Source organism: Sus scrofa, chromosome 9 (genome assembly GCF_000003025.6).
Source record: "Sus scrofa isolate TJ Tabasco breed Duroc chromosome 9, Sscrofa11.1, whole genome shotgun sequence".
Taxonomy (NCBI): Eukaryota; Metazoa; Chordata; class Mammalia; order Artiodactyla; family Suidae; genus Sus; species Sus scrofa.
This window is the reverse complement of record NC_010451.4, coordinates 116370974-116392369: the sequence shown is the minus strand read 5'-3', so window position 1 is coordinate 116392369 and position 21396 is coordinate 116370974.

The window sequence follows — 21396 nt, the reverse complement described above, 5'->3', positions numbered from 1 at the left end:
AATCACTTTAAATCACAAAATTCAGCTTCTATTTGGCATTTAGGAAGGAAGGCCTTAGAGAAGAGGAATACGGTCAGCTGCTTCTGTGTCTCCTGCTTACTTTCTCCACCACTTAGTAGCTGCTGTTATTGACTCTCTAGATTGGAATACAGGGAAGGAATAGGGAAAAGGAAGCAGAAAGGTCTTACTTGGTTGGCACTATAGTGAGATGATTTTGTATTCTCTGGAACTGGCAGATGTTTAAAACTGCCTTGTGGGAACTTTTGTGAGTTCTTCAGAGGCTCACATGCTTAACCAATCGAGCTACAACTCCCCCAACATCTCCTGACACCGAGCATGTATTCTGTTTGTCTTGCTGCCACTTCTCCCTTAAACTCAGATTTCTTAGATATCCATTTCATACAGTTCTTTCTGCTAGAGCCCAGTTCTCTTGGGCAGGAGTCAAAAAGAGCTCTGGACTGATTCTTTCTCCCTGTGTGGCCCACACCTGCTCTGTGGGAAGCTTCGTGCATCCCTTGTCCTGACAAACTCTGAGAGAGGTGACTGGCCCCAGTACAATGGGGCATATGTTCTTCACTCACAAAGTGAAGCCATCTCTTTCATCTCCATCTAGACTTGCCTTGGGGTAGTCAGACCTCAGTCCTCTATACTCCATCCTTCCCACCATAGTTCTCTGACTAATTCTGAAAGAATAGTTACCAGGCCAGAGGCGAAAGGGCAAGCACCCTCTCCTTTACCTCAGATGGGGGGCAGAGAATGCACTGCCTTTCTCTAAAGATCACCTCTTTATAAATGCTCTGTGGCAGACCCACTTTCCAGCTGTCTGACCCTTGTGGGTTTTGAGAACCATCTAATCAGTGGAAATTTGTTTGAAACTTCTGCTTGGTGATCTGGTACTTCACTCTGAAAAATCACACCTGTTGCCTTGGGGTGCTTCAGTCACAGTTTCCTATGCAACTTCCTGTTACATTTGTTAACAGCTTCAGGATTCAAACAGCCAGGTTTTTCAGAGACTTGTTTAACCAAGAGAAAGTTAGCATATTTTCCCAAAAGTTACACTTTAAAAAATAAAACCCTTTATTAGAACAACAGGAATACAAGCTGATAATAATCATCACAAAGTAGTCACTTATATTCAAAGCAAAATTTGGTGTTTTTCTCTCTCATCAGTAACTTCTATCAAAATAGTGTCTTTGAATTTCCACAGCCTTTTCCCCAGTCCACCATGAATACTTTCAAACCTAAGAAGCCTCCCTCTAATAAACCCTAAATTCTTTGCCTCAGAGTAAAAAAATCTTTCAGAATGTATATTTGGCTGCCTCTTTAAAATCAAACACTTCTGTAAAAATCAAAAACACTTCTAGATATATATGTAGCTGCTTTTACATATTTTAACTTTCTTTCCTCCAAAGACTTTTCTTTTCTTCTAAGTGGATAAACACAAAGAAGGAAAGAAAACATGCAGGCATATAATGGAATTGTGTCCCTTATAACTTTTTTCTTTAACCAGAATAAAATATAACGACCTTTACTTACCCCTAAAAGTCTGCCTTTCAAGGGGTATTACTTCAGAGTCCTCCTCTTCCCTCTTGGTCAAAGCTTTCCATGTCATTTTCATGTGGTCATTTTAATAGTGAACATTTCCATTCATTAGTTGAACAAATATTTATTGAGTAGTTCTTATGTAGAAGGCATTGGTCTAGGTATTGGAGATATAACAGTAAATATTTTTTTTAAGTCCAGATATTTAAGGGTACTTTGTTAAACACTAGCAGTTAACAAATAAATAAATAGGTATTATAATGTCAGGTGAGGATAAATGCAATGAAGAAAAATAAAACAGTGTAAAAGGATAGGAAGTGTCATTCTGGAATACGTCAAAAGGGAAAGCTTATATGGGGAAATATGAGCAGAAATCCTCATGATGTGAGGGTCAGTTCATACAAATTGCCTGAGAACTTCCATATGATGCAGATGCGGCTTTAAAAAAAGAAAAAGAAAAAAGACCAATCTGGCTTCAGTATTGAGAAATGACTATAGAGGAGCAAGAGAAGAAATATGGAGGCCAGTTAGAAAATCAGATAAAAGATGTCGGCAGCTTGAAATAGAGTAGTAATAGAAGATGTGGAAAGAAGTGATTGGATTCTGAATGTATTTTGAAGATAGTGCAAGAGGATTTGCCAATGACCTGAGAGTTAGAGTCAGGGCTGATTTTAAGAGCTTTGGCCCAAGCAACTAGGTGAATAATGGGAACACTGGGGAAAAAACAAATAGAGTTGGAAAACAGATACATAATCTTACATTCTTTTTCTTTCTTTTCTTTTTTTTTTTTTTTTTTTTTGTCTTCTTAGGGCCACACCCACAGCATGTGGAGGTTCCCAGGCTAGGGGTGGAATCAGAGCTATAGCTGCTGGCCTACACCACAGCCACAGCTACACCAGACCTCAGCCTCGTGTTCGACCTACACCATAGCTCAGGGCAACGCCGGGACCTTAATCCACAGAACAAGGCCAGGGATCGAACCTGTGTCCTTATGGATACTAGTCAGATTTGTTTCCCCTGAGCCACAACAGGAACCCCTAATCTTACATTCTCAATTTGACAATAATTAGACATCCAGGTGAAGACTGACTGGAAAATTAGATATGTGATCTTGTGTACAAGCTAGAGAGAGAAATTTGAAACTCATTGGCATATACAGTTTTATTGTTTTTTAAAAAACGATCTCAAATTCACAAGAAATTTTCTAATATAACACAAGTTTATTTCTTTTGTCACATTTAGTCAATGTTTACCCAATGACTCAATGGGAATGCTGACCCAATGCACACTCACCCCCAATACTTTAGTGTGTTCTTCCTACAAATAAGGACATTTTCCTGCATAACCAAATAAACCTATTACAATCCAGAAATTAAGACTGCCATATTACTACCATCTAATTCTCAGACACTATTCAAATCACAATATTATTTTTATCAAAGGGATTAATTTCAGAATAATGTGCTGACTTTAGATGTTATGTTTCTTTAATATCTTTCATTCTGGAACAGTTCTTTAATCTTCCCTTGATTTTCATGGCCTTGCCACTTTTGAAGATTACAAGCCAGCTTTTTTGAAGTATATCCCTCAATTTGGATTTCTTTGATGTTTCGTCACAATTAGATTCAGACCGTGTATCTTTGTTAGGAGTGTTACAGAACTTATCCTGTATTTTTCTTGTTGCAACCTATCATGTGATATATAATTTCAATTTGTCTCATAATTGATGATGTACATTTGAATCATTTGGTTAAGGTAGTATCTTAGAGCCTTCTGCACTTTATTTATTTATCTTTTTGGCCGCATTCATGGTATGTAGAAGTTCCCAGGCCAGGGATCGAACTCATGCCACAGCAACAACTTGAGCCACTGCAGTGACGTCAAATCCTTAAGCCACTGTGCCACAAGGGAGCTTCCAGAGCCTCCTCCATTTTAAAGTTATTCTTTTCCCCTTTGTAATTAATATGTATTTTGTGGAAAGGAACTTTGAAACTGTGTGAATATCCTACTCATCAAATTTTCAGTATATTCATTTATTAATTTATATCTCTATTGACCCATGGTTTCTAATTTTATTTAACAGGTTATAATCTCTTTCCATCAATATTTAATTTAATGCTCAAAATGTCCCAGATTTGAAATTCCCTTTGTGGCTCAGTGATTAATGAACCCAACTAGGATCTATGAAGATGCCGGTTCAACCCTGGAACCAGTGTGGCTATGAGCTGTGATGTAGGTCACAGACGCACAGTTCAGATCCCACATTGATGTGGTATAGGTCGGCAGCTGCAGTTTTGATTTGGATTTGACCCCTAGCCTGGAAACTTCCATATGCTGCGAGTGCAGCCCTAAAAAGAGGGAAAAAATTTTAAAAGTCCTAGATTTGCCCATTAAGACCCTTTAGGCTGGCTTATGTGACATACCCTCATCATTCCTGGAGCACTTTGTTTCTGGCTCAACAAGATGTTCTAAGCTTATCTTATACTTTTGTTGCTCCAGTACTGGAGTCAAGCACTTCTCCAAGAACCTGGTTATTTTTGTGGAGAATTATATTTAGAAGCCAAAATCTGGGGAGTAGATATGCTCAATTTTATTGGGGTGTTTTTACTCCCAGGACCTTTCAGTGACAGAGCTAGGAAATATAGATATAGAGATACAAAACACATATACACATATATATTTATTTTATATCTATATTTACTTATGTAATCAACTCCTCTGTAGGTAAGAGGTCTTCGAGAGTCACCACCACTCCCTTTCCTGCGTTAAGTGTCCTCCTCACCCATTCAGGCTCTGACACCCATATCTGTCTGCCCCTACCTTACAATGGTCCTCCTGCTGAGGCTTTGACTCCTCTTACATGGTCAGTTTTCTACATGGATCCCTAATAGCCCATGTCAGGCTGCCCCTCTGCATGGATACCCTCTTCACTTTGCTCAAGCTATGACAATCCATACTAGGCAGTCCTCTTAAGCAGGTACCCTCCTTTCCCAGGTGGCCCCCAAACCCCTTTCTGAGCCTCTGTGATTCTTTCCAACTCAGGCCAAATGCCAGCCTTGCTCTGTCCTACCTAATGGCTTTGGGAAGAAAAAGGAAGTAAAAGAAAGACAAAGGATCAGATATATGATGAGATAACCTAGGGAGTGAGGACAGAGGAGAGCTGGGCCTTGGGGAATTCCAGCTTTGACACTTTTTTGTCAAAATAAAGAGGAGGAACAAACAAAGTAGATTGTGAAGAAGGAGTCAGAGGTGGGGAAAATCCAGGAGAGAGAAGTTTGTTGGAAGCCAATGTATAACGTGTCCCTAAAAGTTCAACTGCACTGACTACTAATAAAAGATGAAGCATGATGAAGAAGAATTTATCATTGGGTTTATTGGTATGAAGAGCAAAGATATATCTAATAGGAATAATATCAGTGATTTGGCCAGTGAGGGCAAAAAAAAAAAAAACTTATTGAATTGAATTCAAGATAGAATGAGACTTGCTGACATAAGATAGAACAAATAAAAAATTCTTTTGAGTTTTTTGTAAAGACGAGTAAAGAAATGGGGGCATGGCTAAAGAGGGTTGTGAGATCAAGAGGGCTTCTTTTATTAAATAAGAGATATTAAATATAGTTGTATTTTACTGTTACGGATACCACAAGGAGGGAAAATTGATATAGGAAAGAGATGGGATAATTTTAATGGCAAAGTTTTTGAATGGGTAAAAGGAACTAGGACCCAGAGCACAGGAAAAGTTGGATTCAGACAGAAAGAGGAACAATTCGGCCTTCGTAATAGGAAGGAATGTGAGATGCAAGTAGGTAGGTGGAATTAGGGGTGAGTGGCTATGAAATCAGAAAGTTCTCTTCTGATTATTTCATTTTTCTCAGAATAAAAAGCAAGGTCATCAGCTGAGAGGAATAAGGGAGGAAGATGCTTAAGGGTGAATGGAATCATCCGGAAGAGTGGGAGAGACAAATGACTAAGGAAATGTAAAGAATGGCTGGGCAACATGGGAACCCACTTAAAACCTGAGGCCATAATTTTAAAGTGAGTCCGGTCAGAATGATGAGTTTTTTTCTCTAGTTAATTAAGTGTAGAAACTGAGTAGGTGGGAAGTTGTATTACAGCAGGCTTGGAGTTTTGCCAAGCAAGTACCAAAGGAGAGAAGGGGGAGTGTTGAGGGCATGAGCTGTGATTACTCAACAGTACAAACCGTCTCATAAAAGAGTTTTAAAAATATTAGCCATATAATGTTTAAAAATGCATTTTATGCACATCAAAACTACAATAAGGTACTACTCATACCAGTCAGAATGGCCATCATTCAAACTCTACAAATAATAAATGCTGGAGAGGGAATTCAGAAAAGGGAACCCTCTTACACAGTTGATGGGCATGTAAATTGGTACGGCCACAATGGAAACAACACGGAGAGGAGTTCCCGTCATGGCTCAGTCGGTAATGAACCCGATCAGTATCCATGATGATGTGGCCAGTATCCCTGGCCTCGCTCAGTGGGTTAAGGATCTGCGTGGCCATGAACTGTGGTATAGGCTTCAGACGTGGCTCAGATCCTGAGTTGCTGTGGCTGTGGCACTGGCCAGCAGCTGCAGCTTCAGCTCCAATTTGACTCCTAGACTGGGACCTTCCATATGCTGCAGGTGCAGCCCTAAAAAGCAAAATAAAACAAAACAACACAACACAAATAAACAAAACCCCGTAGAGAAGTTGTTCAGAAAACTAAAACCATAGAGTTGCCATATGATCCAGCAATCCCACTCCCGTGCATATACCCAGACAAAACTATAATTTCAAAAGATACATGCACCTCTATGTTCATTGCAGCACTACTAATAATAACCAAGACATGGAAACAACCTGAATGTCCACTGACAGATAAGTAGATAAAGAAGCATAATGCAATGAAATACTACTTCGCTATAAAAATGAAATAATGCCATTTGCAGCAACATGGATGGACCTAGAGATTATCATACTAAGTGAGGTAAGTTAGGAAAAGAACAACAAATACAAAACAGAAACAGACTCCAGACATGTGGTTGCCAAGGGAGAGGAGGAGTAGGGAGGGAAGGACTGGGAGTTTGGGATCAGCAACTGCAAAGTATTGTAATGTAGGATGGATAAACAACAGGTCCTACTGTATAGCATAGAGAACTATACTCATATCCTGTGGTAAACCATATGTTAAAGAATATGAAAAAGAATATATGTATGTATAACTGGGCCACTTTGCTGTACAGCAGAAAGTAACATAATATGCAAATTAGCATACTTCAATTAAAAAATGCCTTTTAGGGGGTTCTGTTGTGACTCAGCAGTAACGAACGACTAGTATCCATGAGGATGTGGGTTCAATCTCTGTGGGTTAGTTAAACCAGTGGATTTAGCATCCTGTTTGCATGAGCTGCGGTGTAGTTGCAGACGTCTCAGACTGGCATTGCTTGGTTTTGATTCTACTCTAGCTGGAATTCATATGCCACGTGGGCCTTAAAAAAGCAAAAAAAAAAAATGATTTAAAAAATTAAATAAATAGTTAACATAGTGTAGTGAATATAGATAGATAGAAGATAGATAATAATAATAGATAGATAAAAATTAATATAACTGCAACAATTGGAATACTACTGTTTGTGAGTGAAGGAATTACAAATACTAAATAAATTCAGAAGTCATTATTATTTTCATCATCAATATTTTCACTATATGAGCTCACTATCATGAGCTCTATAATAAATGACTATTGTTTCTTGTCCCAGAACGGAATGCAGTTCAGGAAATTCTGGGTTAAATTTTTCTCTTTGCATCTAGGAGGCTATTAACTGCTTTGATTCATCTTACCTCTGTTCTTTCCTGAGGCATGAGCAGTTTAAATGGTTATTAGCTCAGTAATTTTTATTATCTTGTTCCAAATATAATATAACTAAGCCAATAGAGAATCCATTGGTATTGACTTTGTGGGAAGAGTTACATGTATATCACAGATGGCTCCACTTTTGATAGCCAGGCAGATGTGCCTTAGCATCAGTCCCTTTTAGAATTGGGTGGGTCAGGTTCTTTGTATATTCATTCATTGCATTTCTCTCACAAGACTTGCCTTGTGTTGGCTCAGGGGGACATAAAAATTAATATGCTATGCTTTCTTTTTCTTTTTTTCTAGGTTTCCTCAACAGTAGGCCAGATGAGACATATACACAAATAATTCTGTAAAGCAGTTTGTAATGAGTGTTATTTTGCTGATATAAATTGAATCTATATTTACACAGAGTGAATGTTCATCCCAGGAATGAACAGAGAAAGCACTAGGAAAGACATGGTGTTTGAACAAGAACTTAAGGGATGCCAATCTTAAAAAAGAGAGAATAAAATAAAGTTTTCCAGGCAGAAAGCATGGCATGAGCAAGACATGGAGATAAGGAGGGAAAGAAGGATGGAAAGAATAACATGTTTTTAGATATCACTTGGCAGCAAGAGCAAAAAATCACTTGATAAAATTTAGAGTAGAATTCATTTAAAAAGAATTTATCACAGATTCAAGAATGTGTAGGAAATATATCTACACAGAGTGTGGATCCGGAACCAGAAAGTTAAGAACCAAGTTTAGTGTTTCCTTCATTGCTGTTTTTCATTGTCTATTTCTTTTCTTTTCTCTTTCTCTCCATCCTGGTGCGTCAGTCTGGATCCTCCAAGAAGTAAACACCAGGACATGCACATAGGAGAAGAAACCACCGTAGCTCCTAGCACTAGTTCTCAACTGCTTATCAGAGTCTCTGTGATCCATTTCCAGTTTTGTGGAAGGGAGAATTTGAATGGCTCAGTTTAGATCGAATAAAAGAGCATCTCTGCTTTTTCTTAACAGGAGAAAAGCATATACATTTTATTGAATTTTTTACATGTTATATGACAGCCTTCACAAGAGCATCCCTATTTTATTTCTTTATTTTTTAATTTATTTATATTCATTTATTTCTTTTTAGCTCACCTGCAGCATTACTTGGATCGTTTCCCTGCCGCTCTAGATTTAAATAGGGAGCTGCCCATGCTTAGACCCATATGGAACTCCCTGAGCATCCCTATTTTTTAAAATACTCAAGTTGCAATAAAATCTGGGGTAATTATAAATGCAGGATATAGCCAATTACAACTATAAATACAGTATAACATTTAAAAATTTGCATCACTATATCCACATCGAATTTATGTATATTTGTATCAACCATAACTTTAAAAAAAAATGTGGGTTTGAATGGAAGACTATCTATTTGCCAATTATTTTCTTTTTTTTCTTTTTTTCTTCTTTACTTATTTGTTTAGGGCTCCCACACCGCTCAACTGAGGTTCCAAAAATAGTGCAGGGGAAATCTTCGGAAGCTCACAGCCACTAGCAATTCTGCATGTGTTCTCTTTGTCTAGTTAAAGAGATTAATATAAACTTTACAAGCTAATATAAGAATAAGCAATATAAAAAATGTGAAAACTTGAAAATGTAAAGTCGCATACAAGCAAAGTAAAAGAAAAAGTAACCAGATTCAGTAAGTCAGGGTTTTGTTTTTTTTTTAAATAGCCAGAATGCATAATAAATCAAGCAAGAATATGACTAAGATAATCCATTAGGAAGCTCTACAAATAATCAGTTTGTAAGCATGTGATAAACTCAGCTCATGCGGAATGAAAGGCAGTGTGGTAATAACACAATAGTACTAATAGTAATAGAATTAGAAAATAGTATTAGAATTAGGATAGTAATGGAATTGAGATTTTTAAAAATGGTGGAAAATATTTTGAAACTTTATGTAATGTGAGCCACCCCATGCAGATTAACTCCTATTTGAGTAATCCTCTAGACTCTATGGATAAATCTATGAAAAAGGAAGAGACACATTAAGTAAGAATAGTCTTCTCCAAAGAATTAGGTGGATTCCCATGATGGTGCAGTGTTAACTCTTCCGACTAGAACCATGAGTTTCGGTTCATCCCTGGCCTTGCTCAGGGTTAAATTCCAACGTTTGCCGTATCTGTGTGTAGGTGCAGACGCAGCTTGGATCCCAAGTGCTGTGGCTCTGGCGACGGTCGGCTACAGCTCCACTTAGACCCTAGCCTGAATCTCCATATGCCACGGGAGCGGCCCTAGAAAAGGCAAAAAGACAAAGAGAATTAGGCTCCTTGCATATGAAACCCTTATGAAGGAAAAAGATAGAAAAAAAATTTTTTTAATCCTGATTTTAATGCTGAAAGCGCTTAACTGGCCGCACCTATAGCATATGAGGTTTCCAGGTTAGGTTCCAATCAGAGCTACGGCTGCCAGCCTACACCACAGCCTCAGCAACATCAAATACAAGCCACATCTGTGACCTACACACAGCTCATGGCCATGCCGATCCTTATCCCACTGAGAGAGCCAGGATCGAACCTGCAACCTCATCCGGTTCCTAGTCGATTCATTAACCACTGAGCCACGATGGGAACTCCAGAAAAATGTTAAAACGTTTTGAGCCAGACTAGCTCTGTGTACAGGGAATTCGCTTATGAAAAAATTAAATGGCCAAGTACGATATTTTTGACTGTACCAAAAGACTGTCTTCCCAATAGTATATTCTCACTGTCATGCTATGGTGGCTAATGTTTACTGCTTTGAATTATAACACTGAAGTTTTCTGTTAAATATGTACATACTATCTGGGAAAATTAAGCAAGAAAAAGTGACTTGTTATAAATACACAGCAATCCTACCAAAAAGAATAATATATTTTCTTGCATGAGACATTTTTTTTAATTATTCCCCAATACAATTTTTTTTTTTTACTGTACAGCATCTGACCCATTACATTACTTTTTTCTCACATTATCAGCTCCATCATAATGACAAAGGAAGATTTTAAGACACAAACCTTGTTGGAAAATACCACCTTAAACTAATTGGTTCACAGCAGCACTATCACAACAGCCAAGACATGGAAACAACCTAAATGTCCATTGACAGAATGAATGGATTAAGAAGATGTGGCTACATATACACAATGGATATTACTCAGCATAAAAAAAAAGACAAATAATGTCATTTGCAGCAACATGGATGATATAGAGACTCTCATACTAAGTGAAGAAAGCCAGAAAGAAAAAGACAAATACCATATGATATCAGTTATTTGTGAAATCTAAAATATGAACAGATGATCCTGTCAAAATAACAAAACAAACAAACAAAAAACAGAAATGGAGCATGCCAAGAAGAGCAGATTTGGTTCCCAGGAGAAAGGGGAGGTGGTGCCAGGGATGGCATTTTGGGGTTTGGGGGATACAAACTTTATACTAGAATGGATGGCAATGGACCTATTGTACAGCACAGGAAATGTGTTGATGGGCCACTTTGCTGTACAACAGAGCTTGACAAAACATTATAAATCATCACTTCAATAATCATAAATAACAAAAACAAATAAATAATTTTTGCCCTCCCAAAAAAAACCTAATCAGTTTATCATAGTATCTGTCCTTCACCTAAAATGACCAGAAGGAAAAGCAAAGTAGACAGGAGAATGTTGCTGCTAGGCAGGAATCATAAATAGTCTTAAACTGAGATTGAATAACTTCTGAGAATTGTTGTACTGTCAAAACTCATCTCCCCCTCTTTACCCTTGGCTGCTATGTGTAATATGAAGTAGATCACTAGGAAATACCCCAGAATAATTGCACCCTGGTTTTAGCTCTTCTAACAGTAGAGGGACTAGAAAGATGGATTGTTATATACTAATATAGGGCAAGTTTCAGAAGTAAATAGAAGGTGACTTGGATTGGAGTTAATTTTGGATGCATAAAATTCCTAGGTGCCTATTAAATACCCAAATGCAAATGTCAAGTAGGCAGTTAGATATCCTAAATTGGATTTATGAGGCTGGAGTTCAGGAGCATAACCTGAAACAGATATAAATTTGGATTGCCATAAATAGGACAATATTTAAAGCCAGGAGGGTAAATGAGATCACTAAAAGAGGAATGGAGATGGAGGAGAGAAAAGGACCAAGTTCTATCCCTAGAGGCTGAAAGATAGGGATGGATTCTCAAAGAAAACTGCAGATGATAGCTAGTGACGTAGAGAGGAAATCAATTAAGTGTATGTACCAGGAGCCAAATGAAGAGTAGTGTTTCAAAGACAAGGAAAGATCAGCTGTACTGAATGCAATGATAGGGTCAAAGAACAAGAAGTGAGCAATCAGTATCAGTCCTGCATTTCAAGGAAATGAAGATAACAAAGATTTGTTTGTTTGCTTTTAAAATCACATAATATTGTAATGATTTCTTACTGCCTCTTAGGTAAATATATGTCCTAGCTTCAGAAGATTACAACAGAATATTTGTTGAGTTTACTACAGTTCCCCAAATACTCACATTACTGATTTTTTCATGAAGACCTCACTACTGTTAAGAACAAGATGAAAGATAAGAGTCTGACTTAAAACACTGCCACCGTATTGAATACCGAGCACTGTACCTAGCACTGTGTAAAGCACTTTACAAATCTATCTCATTAATGATAACAACAACCCTCTGTGCAGGTAATTGTTTTGGTTTTGGTTTGGTTTGGTTTTTTGCTGTTTTGGTTTTTTGTTTTGTTTGTTTTGTTTTGCTTTTTAGGCTGAACCCACGGCATATGGAAGTTCCAGGCTAGGGGTTGAATCTCAGCTTCAGCTGCTGCCTACACTACAGCTCATGGCAACACAGAGACTTAACCCACTGAGTGAGGCTAGGGATGAACCCATGTCCTCATGATACTGGTTGGGTTTGTTACCACCGAGCCACAACAGAACTCCAGGTATATTTTATAAAACATTTAAAAATGAGGAAACTGAGGACAGATAGGTTAAATGACTAAGTCACTAAGCACTAGTTGTAGCTCTGTGGTGGGTGGGTGTGTGTGGTGTGTGTGTGTAAAGAGAGAAAAGACTGAAAGCAATCATTTCTTAACTCATGTTATATGGTCAGCATGGGTGGCTTCATGGATAGCTCTACTAGTTCAGTTGACTCATTCATGTGTCTGTATCAAAGGCCGGTAACTAAGAGTTCTGCTTCCAGGCTTAGCAAGCTGTCAGCTGTGATGTTTAGTTAGCCGTTGTTTCTCATCCTCCAGCAGACCAGGCTGGGCTTAGCCCATGGACTGTCAAAGTTATAAGAGTGAAAGCAGAAGCATGCAAATTCTCTTAAAGCCTAGGCTAAGAACTGGCATACAATATTACTTCTACCACATGATGTTGGTTGCAGTAAATCATGAGGTCCACATTAATGCATGGTGAACTTGCTCAATAAATATGTCCACACTAACATATACACACTACTATACATAAACTAGATAATCAACAAGGACCTACTGTTTAGCACAGGGAACTTTACTCAATATTCTGTAATAACCTATATGGGAAAAGAATTTGAAAAAGAATGGTTACATAAATATGTATAATGGAATCACTTTGCTGTATATCTGAAACTAACACAACATTGTAAGTGAACTAAATTCCACTATTTTTAAAAATTAAATAGATAAATATTTCCACAACATCTCGCATTGGTAGGTGCTCAGTAAATGCTTATTACACAAATGAAAATAAAATTTTTAGTCTTAAAGTACATAATTCCTTTCAGTGCAATCAATTGGTAAGTTTTATTCCTCACCCACACATGGCCAGAAGCCTAAACCCATCCATTCCTATCTTTGGTTTCAGAAGAGCAAATAGGGGGTCAGAAAGATAGAGTAAGAGGCAGCCCCACATGCAGTGAAGAAAGTCAGCTGGCCCCTAAAAAGCTCCTCTAAAGAGTTCATTAGAAGCCTACATCACGTACCTGGCCCAAACCTGGCCACCTGAATTAAAAGCCAAGTGCCCTTTACTCATAGTGGAAAGAAAGGCTTTTTAGACCTTTGTGAGGGCATGGAGACAGCCCCCCAAAATTCTTGCGTCGAAACTCTAATTCCAAATGTGACTATATTTGAAGATAGAGCTTTTAAGCAGGTAACTAGGGTTAAATGAGGTCATAGTCTGGGCCCTTAATCCAACAGACTGGTAACCTAATAAGAAGAGGAAGAGACTCCGGAGCTCACTAACCACGCTCTTTTCTCTGTGTGTGCACACACCACCACAAAAAGTGAAGATAGTAAGAAGGTGATATCTGTAAGCCAGAAAGAGAGGTCTCACCGGAATCACCCTGCTGGCACTTTGATCTTGGACTTCCAGCCTCCAGAATTGTGAGAGAATGTCTATTGTTTAGGCCACTGAGTCTCTGGTATTTGTTATGGCAGCCTGGATAGACTAGTACACACTTCAAGTGAGGAGAATTAATGACATCTCAATTTCAACAGGTACAAAATGAACACAGTCTTCCCCCACCAAATTTGGCTCCCTCTTAGCACACACGATCTCCCTGATGGTACCACCATTTAACCTATTATGGAAGCCCCCAAACCTAGACGCTCTTCTTGGTATTCTCTCCCTCTCACGTGCTCTCTCATTTTCCACCTCATCTCTCAGTTCTGTCATTTTCATTTCTGGACTATTCCTTGAACCCAGACACTTCTCTTTTCCTCCATGCCATCTCTCTACTTGAAGTTACCATCCCCTCTTACTGGACTAGAGTCAATGCATTCTGACTGATCTCTCATCCACTTTTGCTTCCCTCTGAATCATTCTCCTCATGATAGCCAGAGTGCTCTATTCAAAACCAAAACCAGATATCAACTTTCTACCAAGAAACTGCTCCCGATGCTCCTAGACTAAAGACAAAAATCCTAATTGGCCTTTATAACCTGGCCTCTTTCTCCAGCCTTACTTTCACTAGCTCTCTCCCTTCATTCTGTGTCCTTCAGCCACAAGTGACTTTTCCATTCCCTAAATATGCCTACTCCTCCCAGTCACAGGGCTTTGGTACATGCTCTCTTCTTTATCTGGATTCTCTACCTTCTAGTTGACTTTCCCTTAATCACTTTACCAGAGAAGCTTCTGAGACCTCTCTGCCTAAGACAACTCAACTTGTTATGCACCTAACATTACAATGGTAATTTTTCTCTGTGATTCCTTCTATTTAAATTTTTATTTTTTTTCTTTATTTTTTCTTTTTAGGGCTGCATCTATGACATATGGAAGTTCCCAGGCTAGAGATCAAATCAGAGCTGTAGCTGCCGGCCTATACCACAGCCACAGCAACGTGGGATCTGAGCCACATCTTTGACTACACTGCAGTTCATGGCAACATTGGATCTTTAACCCACTAAGTGAGGCAGGAATCGAACCCCGCATCCACATGGATACTAGTCAGGTTCTTAATGCTCTAAGCTTGTCTGTGTGAACCCTTTGGTTAACCTCTGCTTCCCAGTGCCTAGCACACATAAAAATATGACCAGAATCCTTATTCTGAGATGCAGAAACCTTCTAGAGAGGTTCACACATTTCCTAAAACTATGTAAAATAATTCGTGCATTGGCTATTTTTTTCCTGCAGGGAAGGGCCACATTTTATATCATATTCTTATCATTAGGAGGAAATTAGACTCGGCAATTGGTCCATTCTCTTATTTCTGGTTGGCATGAAGTTCCTTATTCAGAAGCAGGAGAGAAGAAAAATGAGTAATGAGCTAATGCATTCTGTATTATAAAAGAAAGTTCAAATGCCATTGGGTGCAAGGGCTGTGTTATATAGAAAAATTAAGAAAAAGTTGATTTTCCTCCTTTTTTGATATTGCTCTGGAAAATTGACATTTGTCTGTAGGAGATCAATATATGTCTGTGTGCCTGATCTGATGATTGTCTCCTAAGTCCTGAGAATACCAAGTTCTTTCCAGACTCTAGACTATGCAACTATAGTGGAAAGCAACCTGAAACCCCAATCCCTTTCCCCATGGTATATGCTGGACTGAAACATGCAAGGTGCGGAGATGTGCTGCTGGGGAATACTCAGATCCATAGACTCTTGGGAGGGAAGAGGAGATGGTGGACTACAGTCTGTACAAACCATTAGCAGCAGAAAAATGAAGGGTGTTTTCTAAGTGGACAGAGACTGCCTTTCCGAGCAGCAGGGTACACGTGGGTGAACACATTACAGATGTAGAGCAGCACCTCTTACCCTTCTTTTTACCAAATATACCAATGAAGGTGATTCTAATTGAGTGAGTGAGGGAAATCTGAGGCTTGGGTTGTGCCCTGTAGAGGGAAGAATAGAGAGCCCTGGAAGCACATATGAGAGCATCTAAGGAAAGCAGGCTCTGAAGGAATGCTTCCCATAGAAGAAGACATCAGAGTTGCATTTTTGATTAATAACATTTTTCATAAACTATCTAGCAAAACAGTAGAAATCTTGATCAGAGTTTTGGGTGAACTGAAGCATACATAGGTGAACATATTTCCCCAAAGAAAATATGAAACATATGGTCTGACATCTGATTTGGCAATACGACAGAATATTTGAAATTGGGACTCTCCAGAAAAAGAGAGCATATGGTCATTCTAAGCATAGGGTGTAGCTTGGGAGAAGGCTCTAAGGTGTGAAAGGAATAAGCCAAAGAAAAGGTGACTGAGTCCACTGAGATTAAGCAAATGTCTAATGTCATCAACATTGATTGCAGAGAGTTAAAAATAGAGCTAAGATATTGAAGCCAGCTGAGATCTCCTGAAGAGTTCGCACCCACTCTCTCTCTCTGGTGTGACAGATATTAACAGCCTCCAGAAACGCCCACCAGGGAGGCTTTAGAAGTGGGTGATGATAGATTTTGAGGCAATAGTGGACATGAGGGTCAGCAAAAAACAGAGATCTAGCTGGGAAACAGGCAGCAACTACTGCTGCAAAGACACTGATTACCCTTCTCTAAACTCCACCTTGTGATAAATACCAGCGTTGTAAATATTTTATTTAATAGTTTATATGTTCCTCAAATAGAAGGAAAAGACATAAGATGTTCTTTCTTTTTTAAGGTGAGACAAAAAAAAAAAAAAAGAATAAAGAAAAAAAAAAGAAATAAAGTGAGACAATATTTTAACCTAAAGAGAAAATAGATTAGATTAATTGCATTTTGGTACAACCTGCTTGACTTCTTCCTCTACAAGGTATAAACTCCTAAGAATCTGTATTTATTTTTTTTTAATTTTAATTTTAATTTTTTTTGTCTTTTCTAGGGCTGCACCTGTGGCATATGGATGTAACCAGGCTAGGGGTCCGATTGGAGCCACAGCTGCCGGCCTACACTAGAGCCATAGCAACGTGGGATCTGAGCCACGTCTGCAACCCACACCACAGCTCATGGCAACACAGGATCCTTAACTCACTGAGCAAGGCCAAGGATCAAACCCACAACCTCATGGTTCCTAGTCGAATTCATTAACCACTGAACCATGACGGGAACTCCGTAAGCATCTGTATTTAAAATAAATAATATGATATTACTATGATATCTCATGGGATAAGAGAAAATAAATTTTGAAAATCTAAGGACTCCTTGAGAAGGGAATCAAAGAGTGAAAATCAACTAAAAATGTATTTTAGGGAGGAAGTAATTCATAAAAACCAAGCAGTTAGGAGATAGTGACAAAACAAACAATAACAGTTCTTGGAGGGGGTGATAAACGTTCAAAATTTTAGTTTACCTCTTTGCATTTCATGACAGAATGAAGTGGTTAATCTCATACATTCATACTGAAGAAAACAGTCACCTTGATGAGAGAAGATAATTTTAAAAAGAAACCCAAGGCCAAAAAACATATTAAAATGGTTAGCTTCACTAGTAACCAATAAAATGATGATAATCTCTTTATCAAATTAATACAAATTTTAAAAAAAAATAATGCTCAGTGTTGTAGAGTTAAGTGTATAGTCTCATAGTAACTAGCAGGAGCATAAAAGTCATGACCTCTCTGGGAAGCATTTTGTCAAGATATAAGAAAAATCTCAAAAATGAACATAGCTGCTGATGTAAATATTATACTTCTAATAATTGTTTCTGGGAAAAAATGAGAAAAATGTTCAAGGGTAGACAAATAACTTTAATAGGATTGTTTATAAAACTGAAAATATCCAAGAGTTCATTGATGCTACATAATGATACCTCTAAACACTGTAAAGTATGCACTCATTTAAAATGATATCTAGAGGAGTTCCCCTTGTGGCTCAGCAGTTAATGAATCTGACTAGGAACCATGAGGTTGGGGGTTTGATCCTTGGCCTTGCTCAGTGGGTTAAGAATCTGGTGTTGCCATGAGGTGTGGTGTGGGTTGCAGACGCAGCTCAGATCCCAAGTTGCTGTGGCTGTGGCGTAGGCCAGTGGCTACAGCTTTGATTGGCCCCCTAGCCTGGGAACCTCCATATGCCACAGGAGTGGCCCTAGAAAAGGCAAAAAGACAATAAATAAATAAATAAATAAATAAATAAATAAATAAATAAAACTATATCTATATGCATACACATGAAAAATTCACAATACTAGTATTAAAGGTTCTGAAATAGTATATGTATAGTTTGACCTCAAATTTTTAAAAACTCTATAGCTATATGCATGAAAATCAATGAAACTAGAACACACCCTCACACCATAAACAAAAATAAACTCAAAATGCCTTAAAGACTTAAATGTAAGACACCATCAAACTCCTAGAAGAGAACATAGCCAAAACATTCTCTGACATCAACCTTACAAGTGTTTTCTTAGGTCAGTCTCCCAAAGCAATAGAAATAAAAGCAAAAAGAAACCAATGGGAACCAATCGAATTGACAGGCTTTTGCACAGCAAAGAAAATCAAAAAGAAAACAAAAATATAACTTACAGAATGGGATAAAATAGTTTCAAATGATGCAACTGACAAGGGCTTCATCTCTAAAATATACAAACAACTTAAACAGCTCAATACCAAAAAAACCAACAATCCAGTTGAAAAGGGGGCAAAAGACCCCACAGACATTTCTCCAAAGGAGATATACAGATGGCCAACAAGCACATGAAAAAATGCTCAACATCCCTGCTAATTAGAGAAATGCAAATCAAAACTACCATGAGATACCACCTCACACCAGTCAGAATCGCCATCATTAATAAGTCCACAAATAACAAATGCTAGAGGGGGTGCAGAGAAAAGAGAACCCTCCTGCACTGTTGGTAGGAATGTAAATTGGTACAACCACTATGGAAAACAGCATGGAGGTTCCTCAGGAAACTAAATATAGAACTACCATATGACCCAGCAATCCCACTCTTGGGCATATATCCAGACAAAACTTACCTTGAAAAAGACACATGCACCCACATGTTCATAGCAGCGCTTCACAATAGCCAAGACATGGAAACAACCTAAATGTCTATTGACAGATGAATGGATTAAGATGTGGTCCATACACACAATGGAATACTCAACCATAAAAAACAGTAAATAATGCTTGTATCTTCTGGTTTGAGTCACAAGTCCAGCAGAGATGTCTGACTGAAAAGCCTGGGTCACATGTCTGCACCCTAGCTGCGAGGGAGGCAGAGAAAGTGATTATCTGACACCTGCTTCCATTATGGGAGATATCTTTGCTTGCCACAAAGATTTACAAGGTGAGAAATTCTCTAAATACAGGAAACAGTTCAGGAGACCCAAGTAAAGACCAATTTCCACTACAGTATCCAAATTATTTTTAATTCTCTAATATTATTTACTAAGATAACTATTTGTCTGGCATATAGTGGTTTATTTGATTTAAAATTGTTTTAAAAGTCAGATTAACAGCGTGTTACTACAATACTATCTTAATTACTTGGCCATACAACAGTTTATGCCTGTCATAAATTTTACAGCTGTAGGATGAACATAATCCTATATTTAGGTTGTAAAAAGTTTAATCTTACTGATTTTTGACCATCATAATGAATTGTTCCCTTTCTATTATTTACCCAGGAAAAATTTTTTCTCTATTTTGTTTTTAATATTTCTAGATGAGATGAGTAGTTATTCAAAGGCTACAGCATTTGCTAAGAAGAAATGGATTTTACTGGAAACCTTTTATCTAGGACAAACTTTAAGAAGAGTAATGGGCAATGTGTTCTGCAAAACCCTTTAGCCTTCATTCTTACATTTATTGTGATCAAGTGATTTGAGCAAAGGATTTCAAGTCAGTGCTCATGCATTTTTTTTGCCTGTTCATTTCTCTTACAGAATGACCTTGAACAAACCCATTAAGATTTTTTTGTCTTGTATTCATACATTGAACTATAAAATGGAAATGCCTGTAATTCATCAAAGATCCAGTTTTTACTGATAGGTAATAAAGAACAAAACAATGGGCCAAGAATTCTGGCCCTGCATTTCATAGTGTAATTGTGAGGTCTTGACTACCATTACTTAAATTCTCAGGTGTCAGTTTCCTCAATCAATAAATGATAACAATACCTGCACTATTTCAAACATGTACAAGAAAGCATTTTTTTGAAAGTAAGAATGATAAATACGAAGTATTATCATTGAATTACTCTTCCATCATTTAGTGCTAAAAATGCAGAGTGCTTCCTTTGATTTATCTAGAAAATATATCTCTGAAAGTCAATTTAAAATTATAGAAGCTAATAAATATGTCCTTTAAAGTGTGTGGTAATCTTCTGCATGGAAGATTTTTAAGTGGTAATTATTAATGCGGTGTTCTCGTACTCACTGTTTCCTAAACTCCATTCTTTCAAAAGTTTTCTAAATTATATTTATTGTCCCTGAAGTCCTGGGGATGCTCCTCCTAGGATTTTTTTTTTTAATCTAAGATCTCCAAGATAAGAGTCCCTGTAAGAGACAGCCATTAATACAGGAAATAGAAAGCAGTAGAATTGTTCTACTTAAAATAATTGCCCTCTAATGGAGGTATAGAATATAGACTCCATTTATAATGAGAGGAATGAATGGAGAGGAGAATCTGTTGAAAGAGATTTGCTTGACAAATATACCATATCTACTTTGTGAAATTACCAAGTGCCTAAGGACTAGAAAAGTACTCACATACCCCCTATGAAGAGGCTCCTTTGTTCCCTTGATCTGTGGCCCTTTAAATAGTGTCTGGATAATCTCATATTAACTCCCCAGAGCTGTGAATTTATAGATTAAAAACTGCTGATGTAGGACAGCCATGTGATTAATCAAAGCACCAGAAATACAAGCTCACAGGCAAGATGCTTATTCTGGCAGCTTCATAATTGGGGCTCTTCAGTAGGAAAAAATATCTCAATCCCACTCCTTTACAAAAGTTCTTTCTATATCTCAGCCTTCACTGTCTGAACCTAAATAGAATTCCTTTCTATTTTTAATCCCCTTTCAACAAAGTGAAAGCTGAATTTACACGCCCATTTTTGTCTTTTATCTATCAACACTTTAATTGAAGACAAACTACATGGTCTGTTAATCTCAAGTGGGATAAACCCTTCTGACTTTTCTCTCACACCTACTCTGTGTTTATCACAAAAATTTGGCTTAAGGCAAATGACTTGATTTGCACAGATGGTACTGCTTGTTTCTCCGGGTGACCTTGAGCTCAAATTCTTTTCCTAGAGAACGTGAAATAGTTAATAAAGAATTATGTGATATATCCAGCCTATAATGATATTTTTGTTGATTGATTTATTGATTGTGAGGCAAAACTTAGATTCACAGTACTGAGAAGAGCAGATCTTACTTGTAAAATTAAATACTCAACTCAGGATTGTTTATAACTAAGAATATAAAGATATTTGACTTAGTTCTTCATGAGGATAAAACATGCAAAAACATACACAGCAATACAAGTAAAATGCAAGTGATGCCACGCTATGTCCCGAAGGAACTATAAAGATGTATGAGAAATAATCCCTGATCTCCAGGATTTTATAGCCGTG